The sequence below is a fragment of the Coptis chinensis genome, chromosome 2 (genome assembly GCF_015680905.1).
Source record: "Coptis chinensis isolate HL-2020 chromosome 2, ASM1568090v1, whole genome shotgun sequence".
Taxonomy (NCBI): Eukaryota; Viridiplantae; Streptophyta; class Magnoliopsida; order Ranunculales; family Ranunculaceae; genus Coptis; species Coptis chinensis.
Genome location: NC_141457.1, coordinates 73,938,915 through 73,951,520, shown reverse-complemented (window position 1 = coordinate 73,951,520; position 12,606 = coordinate 73,938,915). Strand labels below are relative to the sequence as shown.

Here is a 12,606-nt window from a genome sequence, read left to right as displayed (position 1 = left end):
TATAAAATTCATAAATTTAATTGAAATATGTTGTAATTATTGTGGCCGGAATTGTGGTTTTTGAAATTCTTAACTATGACTAAATGTCTAAATCCCACATTAGATGACACATTAAATTGATCCAACTTTATTTTTTAGGCCCATATATATATTGCATACAATACAATTTTATTTGTTTTTGGTGTACACTTTTATTTATTTTATGAATCGTTGACTTTTTTCTTTTTTTCCAGTCATATGTGTGGTAAATGTTTAAGCAACTCAATTCATTTTTCCCTTTGTTCTTTCATAGATTCATTGTCATTTTCTATAAAGAAACTTTGTTATGTTAAACTTCATCTGAGATTAGTGTGGAAACTATTCTTTGTAGCGTAAGGGTTTTAGAAAAATCGTTTTTTGTTGAAACTACTGTTGTTAGCAATTTAGTTGTCCGTTTCAATTTTTTTCCGTAATTAGCTATATTATTTAGGAAAAGTTGAAGATTGTGAAACTTTAGATGAGATTGTTTCTTTATTTATATTCTACTTTTTCGTAATTAGTAATAGAGTTTAGAAAAAATTGGAGTCTGGATCTGTGAGTGCTTCAAAAAATAGATTGGTGACGGTATAGCTATAATATATATCTAAAGATTTGGAATTCCTTTTTCTTTGGTAATTAGTGTTAGAGTTTACAAAAAATTGGAGACTCTCTGAAGCCTTGAAAAATAGAGCCAGAGGGTATAGCTATAATATATATCTAAGGATCTTCGCATTGCGGTTTTCGAAGTACGAGTTTTTTTTTTGGCAAAGATACTCAGACTTGAATTGTTAGATTTAATCAAAAACTTATCAATTTAATTTTGCACTCACTAAAAACATGTTCAACAAATTACTAAAGTTTCGTATATCCAACTTCTAGACACACTTGATTATCATTAAACAATTGAGCTCAAATGATCACATTTCTAAACTAACAGGAAAAAAAAATGATCAATTAATCTAAACTATAAATTGCTAACAAAATCAATGATATGCAACTTTTGGGTCACTTAATTATAAGATCATCCACTATTAATGTAGCAAGCCCGGCAATAGCCGGGCCAATTAGCTAGTGTATTGGAAGATTTGAGTTATAATTAAGTGGTGAAAAATAAGTTAGGGGAGGGTCTTTTATTAAGGACTCTTTATTTGATTGAAATTGTTATTCAGAATTTCAGGCAAGCTTTCTAATCTAAGTACACTTCTTGCCACGTCAACTTTTTAACTGATTGTATTTTTTAGTTATTGCTTTTGGGACGTTGATCACCTATGATCAAAGGCGCTTTCATCATAGAAACTTCTAACGAGAAGTAAAAATCCTTGTCGAACTAGGACTTTGCCCAAGTGAGTTTGCGTGGCTTAAGACTCACGCGTGAAGTTATGGCTATGTAAGTGTTTATATATGTGCAGTGGCACCTTCGTGCATAACCAAGATTTTCTATCATTGTCGTTTTTGTCTTCGGGATCGACCTTCTGCTTTTTTTTGTTAGAGTTTCTTGGGAAAACGAAAAATACATAATGTTACTGTTTTCTTGTTTTCCAACTATAAAGAACACGAAGGTTAAGAAGGCCTTTGATGTCAAGAAAAATATTGAACAGGACTACGTTTTAGGAGCGGAGATCGCAGAAGGGTCGTGTGGGTTGGTTCGGAAGTGCAGAAGTAAGGCAAACGGAGGAGAGTTTGCCTGTAAAACTTTATGCAAGAGCTATAAATATGTTCGTAGGGAAATAGATATAATGCAGTATCTTTCTGGCCATCCGAGTGTAGTCACTTTGTACGCAGTGTATGAGGACTCCGACTCTTTTCATCTTGTCATGGAATTATGTTCTGGTGGAAGTTTGTTCGATCGTTTTCAAGAAAAGCTTCCGTTGACTGAACATCAAGCAGCTGTTATTCTAAAAGAACTTGTTGTTGCTATAAAGTATTGCCATGACATGGGTATCGTTCACAGAGATATAAAGCCCAGGAACGTCTTGCTCACTTCGTCAGGAAAGATAAAGCTTGCAGACTTCGGAATATCTGCGAGGATCACCCCTGGTCAAAGATTGTCTAGTAAAACTGGTACCCCAGCTTATCTTGCCCCTGAAGTTTTAGCCGGAAAGTATTCAGAAAAGGTGGATATCTGGAGTGCTGGTGTCATCTTTCATGCCCTCTTAGTTGGATATGAGCCTTTTGACGGTTATACGACAACAGAAGTTTTGGAGGCACTAAGAACAAAAACGAACCTAAATTTCGATGGTGGGATATGGGAATCGGTAATATCTAAACCTGCTAGGGATCTTATTAAGAGGATGCTTACAAGGGATGTCTCATCGAGGTTGACTGCTGATGAAGTGCTAAGGCATCTGTGGGACTTTCTTGAAAGTGAGTCGAAACATAGAAACAGTGAAAGAGGCTGCGACTCCTGCGAGGCTTCCTTGAAGAACAGCGAAGAACTGACTTTTGCAAATTTATTGTTCGTGTGAAATACTAAAATCTGAAGTTGATGAAGGGATGAATGTAAGCAACTAGCTTCTATATGTATAATCTGTAAACAAAAGTAGTTTCTCAATGCCAATAGATCCACACCTTGCAATTCCATCAGTTTCGGACTAAGTGTTCCTTGAGTTGATGGAGCTCTCCAATTCGTAATCCGTGAATAAAAAAAGGGTTGTAATTTAGTTCCGCCTGCACTAGCGAACAAACCTGAAACCTCCTAAGACCTCTAATAGAGATTTTTCTTGGTGGTATTATAATATAAAAGATAATTTTTTCTCTCTCCTACGTGCCTTTCTACAATTCTTTTTACCACGTGAACTCTTTAGAAAGTTTGATTTTCCAAAAGAGTGCTCTACCAACATAGTTTCCTATTTTCGTACAACTCTCCCAACTTAAGTGCAATTCAAATTAGTTCCCACAAATGCCGCAAACATAATTATGTTTAACTAGCAATTATTTCCTCAAAAATAGAAAAGAAATTACCACACAAATTCAACCGTATAAAAAATATATCAATTATTTCCTAAAAAATAGGAAACATGATCTTATTACCCCCACAAATTATGTACTAAAGATTTTTCTTCAATATTGGAATTAAATATCAACATAAGTCATTTAAGAAGACATACTCTTTTAGTACAACTCTCCCAACTTAACTGCAATTCAAATTAGTATGTACAATTATTTCCTAAAATGTAATTATTTTTAACTAGCTATTATTTTCTCAAAAATAGAAAAGAAATTACCCCACGATTCCGCAAAAATAATTATGTTTAACTAGTAATTATTTCCTCAAAAATACGTAAATCTGAAGCTCTCTCCTAAATATTTTAAAAATAATTGGAAGTTTCGGAGAGAATAGATAATAGGCAATGAAGCCATGAAAGCACATTAGAAAAGAATACAAATTGACCGAAAACTAGCATAACACGGTGATCATGGAAAGAACAATGTTAAATATGTTTTGATTTCCATTCTCAACAACATAAATGGACTTCATGTTATTATTCTAAGACTGCGTGTATACAAACACCTCACGTACTCATTATCTTACCCCCAATGGTATTAGTAGTTTAGCTATAGGTAAAAGCATAAAATCTGAGTGAGTGGATGTCATCATAAAATTGTAGGCATTGACACCACCAAAATAAATGTGCATAATGGGACTTGAAATGAAACACACCCATTAAATTCAAAGTTGTAAAAGAATGACCATTGCATTGAATTAAGCAAGACTTGGTACCAAGACATCTCCATCCGCCCTTATGAATAGATTTTGATCTTTCATGTTGGAATTAAATAAAAGAAGATCATTATTGTTGTGGCCAAGTAACCTCATTGCCAGTTAAGTAACCTTTTGATCGGAACCAAAAATTAAGCAAACAAAGTTGTGCTGCCTAGCTTATGAGTCAATTAGAGAAATTATATAATAGGAAAACACAAAACAGGACTCAATTAGAGAAATTGTGTGTTTGTCAAAAAATCATAAAAAAAAAATCTAAAAACTATGTTCTGTACATTTCAAGGACAATGGTCAAAACCACCATAAGACACTGTAAAGATCAACTCAGATGGAGCGGTAAATGCAGAAGGAGCAAGCTATGGTGGGGGTACTAAGAGACTACTAGGGAGCTCCATTGATCATTTATATGGGGAATTCTAACCTCAGATCTGTCATTATTCAAGAACTCAAAGGCATTGAAGCTGGTTTACTTGCAGCTCTATACATGAATTGTAAGAAAATCATGGTAGAATCTGACTCCAAAAGGGCAGTACAAGTGATTAACAGGGTAGATCGAGGAATGCCCTTGGTATTGTTTGGATTTGGTAGCATCTATCAGGATGTGCATGAGGAAATTCGAATATGTGATAGTCTCTCACGTGTATAGAGAGAGGAATAGAATCGCTGATTGGTTGGCAAAGTCGAGTACTATTAAGGATAAAATGTGATGGTTTAGGCCCTTTTTATAGCATTCCTCCTCTTCTGTATGAGCTAAATGTAATAGTGGAGGAAGATGATGGGGGAATGATGTATCAAAGAGCTTGAGTTGAATATTAATACAGGTTGGGGTCTGCCTAACCCCTAACTGTTTCAAAAAAAAAAAAAAATGTTATGTACTTGTCTAGGTTCCATCTTAACGTAGAATCCATTTGACATAACATCATAAAAACCTTGACTGGAAATGGGGCTTTTGCTTAGACTTCAAAGGGGCTTAGGGAATGAGATATATGGGATAGACTGATGATAGTCGCATTGGAGAATAGAACACACTTGGTCCAAATAAATACCTATTTTGAAATATTGACAGGTGGCCATCAGAATACCGCTAGGGATGAGATCGACCAACTGTAACTTGGAAAAAAATCATAATTTATTCAAAATCTATAAGAAAGAAATAAAGAAGAAAATAAATTGAGTTGGGCAAATACACAAGGAGACTCTTAATTGTTGAGATGGCCAAAAGTTTTCGAATTAAGCTATCAATTAAGTTTAATATTAACGGGACTCGGGTAGATAAAAGAACTTGAATATTTTGTACTTATAACTTATAAGTTCTTACTACTATAAGTGTTTGCTACAGTTTGTACCTACATAGATTAATTGTGAAGTATTAGTTGGGGTGCTCACGTGTGGTGTGAGGAGTTGCTACTAAATGTGTAGTTAAAACCTTTTGTATATTGAAAAGTTTAACTAAAGCATCACATTTTGTGTTCCTGTTAGGAAACTCTCGATCTATAGGGGAGGTTTAAATCTTATTAGCCTAAGGGATAAGGCGAAAAAAAAAGTAATAAAAAAATTATAGAGAAAAATGAGAGTAAGAGAGACATATATATGTGGTATATATCCATCCATATTGAATTGCAGATACATCAATGATAGAATCATTTTTTATTGGACTAAATACAAATATAGGTCCTCTAATATATGAAATACAATAAAATAGAAAAGAAATCAAACAAGGGAGACAGATGACTAAGGATTTGAGCCCATAACACACGGTTTCATAAAATTCGTACAATTTTCCCGATCTAAATCAAGCAGGTTTTACATAAAGAAGATTTTGCTCAGCATGTTCTATTCGATACGGGTAGGAGAAGAACCTGACTCGGTAGTCATACAAATTGGTTGATGATTTTGAAAAATTGGAAACTGAAGAAGAGTCAACTGAGGATCGTGGTAGTTGTTCACGAAAAGCCAAACATTTAATCATTTTTAATGATAACTAAGTTATAAAGTCGGTTGTTGAATTGGACTCCTTATGGACATTACCTTGCATATTAATTCTCAAACCAATCTTTTGCAACACCTTCTCACTCAATGCGTCAAAATATTGTCATGCAACCATTTGGTAAGTTTACAATTACTTCGAAACAAAAAACAAAGTTAATATATAGTGTATGACCACCACATCGATCAAGACATAAATAGTACTACCTACTACGACATACGTAATTTTGATGTCTAGAAATTATAGATTAATTTTATGAACAACACCACCAAAAGCACAACTGAACAAGTAGAAGACAAGTCAATAAGCACAAGTGAATAACTAACATGTTGGTTACCAACATACTATTCTCAAGAATACCAAACACACAAAAAATATGACCAGCTAGCATCGGAATGGTACATATCAAATCCAGTTCAACCCCCGATCCTATTTTCTGAATAATAAGAAATAATAAATGGTTTCAGATGCATAAGTGGACAACATGCAATGATTTATTAAGCGTAATCAGAGCACGCAAAGAACAAAATCTACAGACAATTCCAAAAAAGTATTACAAGAGATAAGTTATTAATTGCCTGTTCAATTTCAGAGAACTTCACAAAAGAGTCCTCAGGAATTGACCAATCAAAGCAGTAAAGATTCTCCATCATCCATGCCTCTTAGGCAGCACACTGTTACCCATTTGGAGTCCCCAACTAAAAGCAATTTGTGCAAGAGTCTTCAACAATTTCTCTGACACCACTTAATCTTAGATGCTTACGCACAATACTCTTTACCCATGCTGAACCAGAGGAACCTAATGGTTAATATCCCTGCAAAGTGAAGGCCAGATATGGAAAAAAAAGCTTTGCAAAGGGGGTATAATATTAAAGTTAGAAGCTTAAGTTACTTAAAACTTATAACTCACGGATAGGTACACTCCGTTCAATTGGCAAAAGGCACGCAACTGAGACTGTTGCCAAGCTGGGTGGCATTCCACCTAATTGACAGCAGCAAAGACACTTGAAACTTCCAAAAGCTCTCCTAACTTTTTTGACAAAAAAATTCTAATACCAATAGCATGAGACTTGCCAAAATCATAAAGACCCTCTACTACTTTCCAAGGTACTAGGAAATTCAGGTTGGAAATTCATGTGAATCTATTACAGTTTTCACACATTGGCAATTGTATGTGGCGGTTTTAAGAACAACATCTAGACAGGGATTGAGATATATATCTAAATTATCTGGACAATGTAGTTGAATCATTAAAATGTGAGAGTAAGACCTCATTAATAATTTGACCTTATTTTGGATGTAGAAATTGGAGCATGTATATTAATTACTCAAAGCAACATACATAAAAATATACAATGATATACACTAATACAGTGATACAGTGATATACAATTACACATGACCAAGTACAATAAAGATTGGAACACAAAATTTTCTTTCTCTAATATAATAGGCCCACATAGGAATAGAAACCACTTATCTGGCCTATTAGTTTAAAAATCTCAACAAAAAAAGAATGGGCTTCTCAAAATATCCCATAGCATCAGTGTTACTTAAACAATTCAACAACTGAACCGTTACCTATATCACATTACTGTGAACTAAAATATTGGACAGGTTAAAGAGGTGCTGAGGTGGGATGGTCAACGAAGTAGTATATTTCTAAGGAAACAATAAACAATGCAACAATATACTATATATTACTACAAATTTCATCAATTACCAATTCTCTAAAATGGATTTACTCATTGCACTCAAAAATGTATTTAAAAACAAACAAATAGGATTTTTAAGACATACCCCCCCCCCCCCCTCCCACTTTAACGTTTGATGTTGGTCAACTATATTTGACTCTCATTGACCATTAGTACAGGCTTTCTATTTTCTTCCAATAAAAAAATAATAATCTAAAACTCATGTGATGAAATGCCGAATATGCCCTCAATAATTTCTATTCCGAATGCAATAATAAAATATTATAATTATTTTATTGGAAAAAAAAATAGAAACCTGGACTAACGGTTAATGAGAGTCAAACCTAATTGACCGACATCAATCGTCAAAGTAGGGGGCATGTCTAAATAAAAAATTGCAATTGGAACAATATATACATGCAATGTTTTTGGGGTTTGGAGGGATGACATATCTGGCTACAGACTATCTTTCCAAGCAGTGCAAGTCACAAGAATAAGCATAATAGTTTTGAAAGTTTTTTTTTTTTGTAAACTTTATTTCAACTTGGAAACTTCAAGTGATGATAGTAAAATTTGTTAGAAAAATAGATTTGCGCAAATCCATTGAGATATGAATGAGTAATTTGTCTCCCAAGTTATCCCACATTGAGATTAAATGAATTTCTCTTGAAACAGTACGTAAAGTGAGAAAAACATTTTCGAAAGGGTGCACTGGTTTGAAACAATGCATTCTGCCGAAAAGGTGCAACCTTTTGAAATGTGCACTGGTTCGAAACAGTGCATCATGCCGAAAAGGTGTGACCTTCTGAAATAGGCACTGGTTCGAAATAGTGCTTTATGTCGAAATAGTGTGTCTTTTCGAAACATGTGACTTTTCAAAGAGTTGCTTACTTTTTCCCAAGAGTCACTATGTTGTTTCGAAGAGGCACCACTCACCTATAAATAGTGGATGAATTTGGAGAGAAAGAGACATCAGATCACACAGAGTTCTGATCTTTCTCTTCTCCCCCTGTTCTTCGTCAAATACTATGTTGTATTCGCTGATTCTATAGAATTGAAGTGCTAGCTTTCTATAGAAGGAAATCCGTTCTATCTTGAGAGACAGTTTGCCATCAACCTTCAAACACCGTGAGGGGGAAAATTTGTCTTAAGGACATAGTGATCATCACTAGGCTCGGATTTAATCATTGGTAAATTAGGTTCATTCGTTGAACTAAAAGGTTTGTTTGTTTGTTGATATTAAAGGTTTGTTCATATCAATTTGATTTCTTGTTTACTTAACAATAAGTATACTTTTGGAATAAGTTTCCTACAAACTTAAGACAGATTCTTCTTTTCGGTTTATATTTATTGTTAAGTTCAAATGCACTAACAATTTTAAAGTGGATTTTGTTCACGCTTTATTGGTAGCATTAGCGAAAAAGATTGTAATGGCGGCAAAAAAATTTCTCACCGTAGATACTGGATTTGTGGTATGTTAGAGTAACATACGGAAAGATATTGGTCCAAAAATCAGGTATGTTTTAATTGGGACCGTGTGCATATGTTTTAATTGGGACCGTAAGCAGTTTTCCTGGATATCAATTGCTTTCTTTTGGAAACAACTAATTAGTTAAGTGTCAAAAGTGAGGAAGGCACCGTTTCAATGTTTTTTGTCCAATAGGCAAAACTATTTGCTTGGTTACTTTCAGTTTTTATTACTAATAATAGCCTTTCAATTTTGATTGGTTATGGCTTGGGCCTGGTTAGTAAAAGGTGCATGTTCAAAAGGACACATGTTCGGAAAAGAGGCTATGTTTGCAAGGTACGCATGTTTGAAAAGTAAGTACAATTAAGTTTGAAAGGCCACAAAACTAAATAAGTAGTACCACACCTGTTGGCAAGAGACGGTTTAAAACCTTTACAAGGTAAATATTAGTGCCAGAGACGGTTAAAAGCACGGTCTCTGTCTCTTACTAAGAACAGTAAATTGGTTCCATCTCATGGTTTGATAACCAGTAAAGGAAATCATAAACAACAAGGTACTTTTCACACCTTCCAAGTTTGAACCTTCTGAAAAGGACATCTCATACATTGTTTGTCTCTTATTGAAAATGTACTTTCAACGCCCACTCATTATACCGGAGGTGTTCCATTCTTTCTCTCTCAAACAGAAACAAGTTCACATATTAGTTTACTGAACAGAATTTGTTTATGTTTTCTTTTTTGGTTTTAAAAAATAACAAAGTGTATTTCTATTTCAGAATAGAAATGACAACACCACCAGGTTCTCCTATTCATGATGTTCCTTTTTCATTTGCTAGACCTACTAGTTCGTTGAATGGTATGAACATTTTTTTCCCCGATGACGACCTTATGTTCGTAGAGGTGGAACTCAACAACTAGGGTGTCTACTAGCAATGGTGGATACTGGTTCAACTCATACGTTAATCTCTGAGTATATATCCGAGGTTATTGGATTGAAACTCACAGAATGTAAAGGCTCTATGAGAGGCTTGAACCAAGAATCCGAACCGGTGAAAGGACTCACTTTGGAAGTTGACATTAAGATGAACAACTAGCAAGGAAAGGTGGACCTGATGATAGCTCACTTAGACCATTTTCAAGTCATTCTTGGAATGGACTTCTTGAAAGTAAACAAGGTGGTGGTAATGCCACACTTGGGGGGGGTTATGATCCAAGATTCCGAGAATTCTTGTTTCATTCCAGATGTTAGGAATGGCGAGTGCTAAAAGGGTTCTGAAATTATTTTATTATTTGTAAGATGTATGTGTTTTACTATAGTGCCAAAGAGTGCCAATAAAGAAGATTGCTTACGATATTGTTTTGTAAGCATACTTGTAAGTAAAATTGAGGTCTTAGAAGTGTTTTCGACACTATATGAATGATATGTGACATTCTTTAATAAGACGCCTCACTTGAAAAACATATATCTAAATGGTTTTCCAATTTATTGATTTTGTCATGAGAAATTATATATCTAAATGGTTTTCCAATTTATTGATTTTGTCATGAGAAATTGGAAAATGTGGGGGATTATGTATCTTCTTGAATTAATCAATTCAAAATTGGAAATTTGTTGAAGCATTACTCAAAAGACATCAAATGTGGTGTTTTGCTCTAGGTGAGATGCATAAATTTCAAGGAAATCCTCATAGCAAACGTGCATAGCAAGGTCCACTATGGAATCATAATTCATAGTGTTGGACGAGGCTGGAGAAGAAGAAGCTGAGTGACTTCGAAATTTCTTAGAGGATATTCCAAAATGGGCTAAACATGTGCCAGCAGGGTGTATACACTGTGACAGCCAATCTGTTATTGGTAAAGCATAGAGTAGCATGTATAATGGGAAGTCTTGACACATACATCGTAGACATAACACCGTTAGACAATTGCTCTCAAATGGAGTTATCTCAATCGACTATGTAAGGTCAAAAGATAATATTGCGGATCCTCTTACAAAGGGTTTAATAAGAGAGCAAGTGGAAAGATTATCAAGGAGAATGAGCTTAAAGCCTTTGAGATAATCAACCAAGAGTCATCATAATGGAAAAACCAACCTAGTTGACTGGAGATCCCAAGATCTAGGTTCCATAGGCCAACTGAATTATGTTTGTGACTCAATTAGCACTGGAGAGTAATATTATACTCTAACCCATTTCTATATAAGACAGTGCATATCTACCGCGAGAACTAAGATAAGTCAAGCTTTTACTGATTTACTATATCTTGAAAAGTTATGCTATCCAAGTGGAGTATTACAGGATACTCTTTATAGAAATCACCTATGTTAGTGCGAAGTGGGGCCGCTTCTATGAGAATTTTAAAGGCAAATGTCTTAAAAGCACTATCTGAAACCAAGAAGTGTTCAAGGCCAAAATGAACACAAACGTGAGAACCAACAGTATTCGAGAAGGTACTGCATGAAGATGATTGTTTATGTTTATACAAACAGCTGACAGTTCAAAGACATTAATTGAAGTCTACTGATCGTCCAATTAAATCTGATCGTCTTTCACTAAGGCAAGTTCAAGGCCTCCCATGCTACTTGACCTGATGCGGTATCTTTTCATTTGTAAAAGAACAGAAATCCGATGTTTATGATAGAAAAAGCCAAATTTTCATTCATGTGGGGGATTGTTAGAAAAATGGATTTGCATTAATCCATTGAGATATGAATGAGTAATTTGTCTCCTAAGTTATCCCACATTGAGATGAAATGGGTTTCTCTTAAAACAGTACGTAAAGTGAGAAAAACCTTTTCGAAATGGTGCACTGGTTCGAAACAGTGCATTATGCCGAAAAGGTGCGACCTTTCGAAATGTGCACTGGTTCGAAATAGTGCATCATGCCGAAAAGGTGTGACCTTTCGAAATAGGCACTGGTTCGAAACAGTGTTTTATGCAGAAATAGTGTGTCCTTTTGAAACATGTGATTTTTTAAAGAGCTGCTTACTTTTTCCCAAGAGTCAATGTGTTGTTTCGAAAAGGCACCACTCACCTATAAATAGTGGATGAATTTGGAGAGAAAGAGACACCAGATCACACAGAGTTCTGATCTTTCTCTTTTCCCCCTATTCTTAGTCAAATACTATATTGTATTCGCTGATTCTATAGAATTGAAGTGCTAGCTTTCTATAGAAGGAAATCCATTCTATTTTTGGAGACAGTTTCCCATCAACCTTCAAGCACCGTGAGAGGGAAAATCTGTCTTAAAGACATAGTGATCAACACTAGACTCAGATTTAATCATTGGCAAATTAGGTTCATTCGTTGAACTAAAAGGTTTGTTTGTTTGTTGATATTAAAGATTTGTTAATATCAATTTGATTTCTTGTTTACTTAACAATAAGTATATTTTTGGAATAAGTTTCCTACAAAATTAGTAGTGGGTTGGGTTAGTTGTTTATACTCTTAGGAGTCTTACGAGAAAGAGCCACACATTTTGTACTTGAATTAGACCATAAAGTTTTTAAATATAAAAACTATCATAATAAGTTAATAACCCTAAAATATTTCTTTTACATCACGAAATATACCTAAAAGATCCCGACCTTTACCCGGGTTCAAAATCTAGTTACCACTATACGAGTTACGAAGAGATGAACAAATTCATTTAAGTCCCCCACCTACACCTTAAGTATTTAAGTTCATGCTAATTTTCATCAGAAAACAAGGCGTCTCTAC

General features: G+C 34.6%; 1 pseudogene; it reads left to right on the top strand.

Annotated features, from left to right (window-relative positions):
- Positions 1-1,482: 1,482 nt before the first annotated feature.
- On the top strand, positions 1,483-2,569 carry LOC147517749 (serine/threonine-protein kinase PEPKR2 pseudogene; annotated as a pseudogene).
- The last annotated feature ends 10,037 nt before the right edge of the window (positions 2,570-12,606 follow it).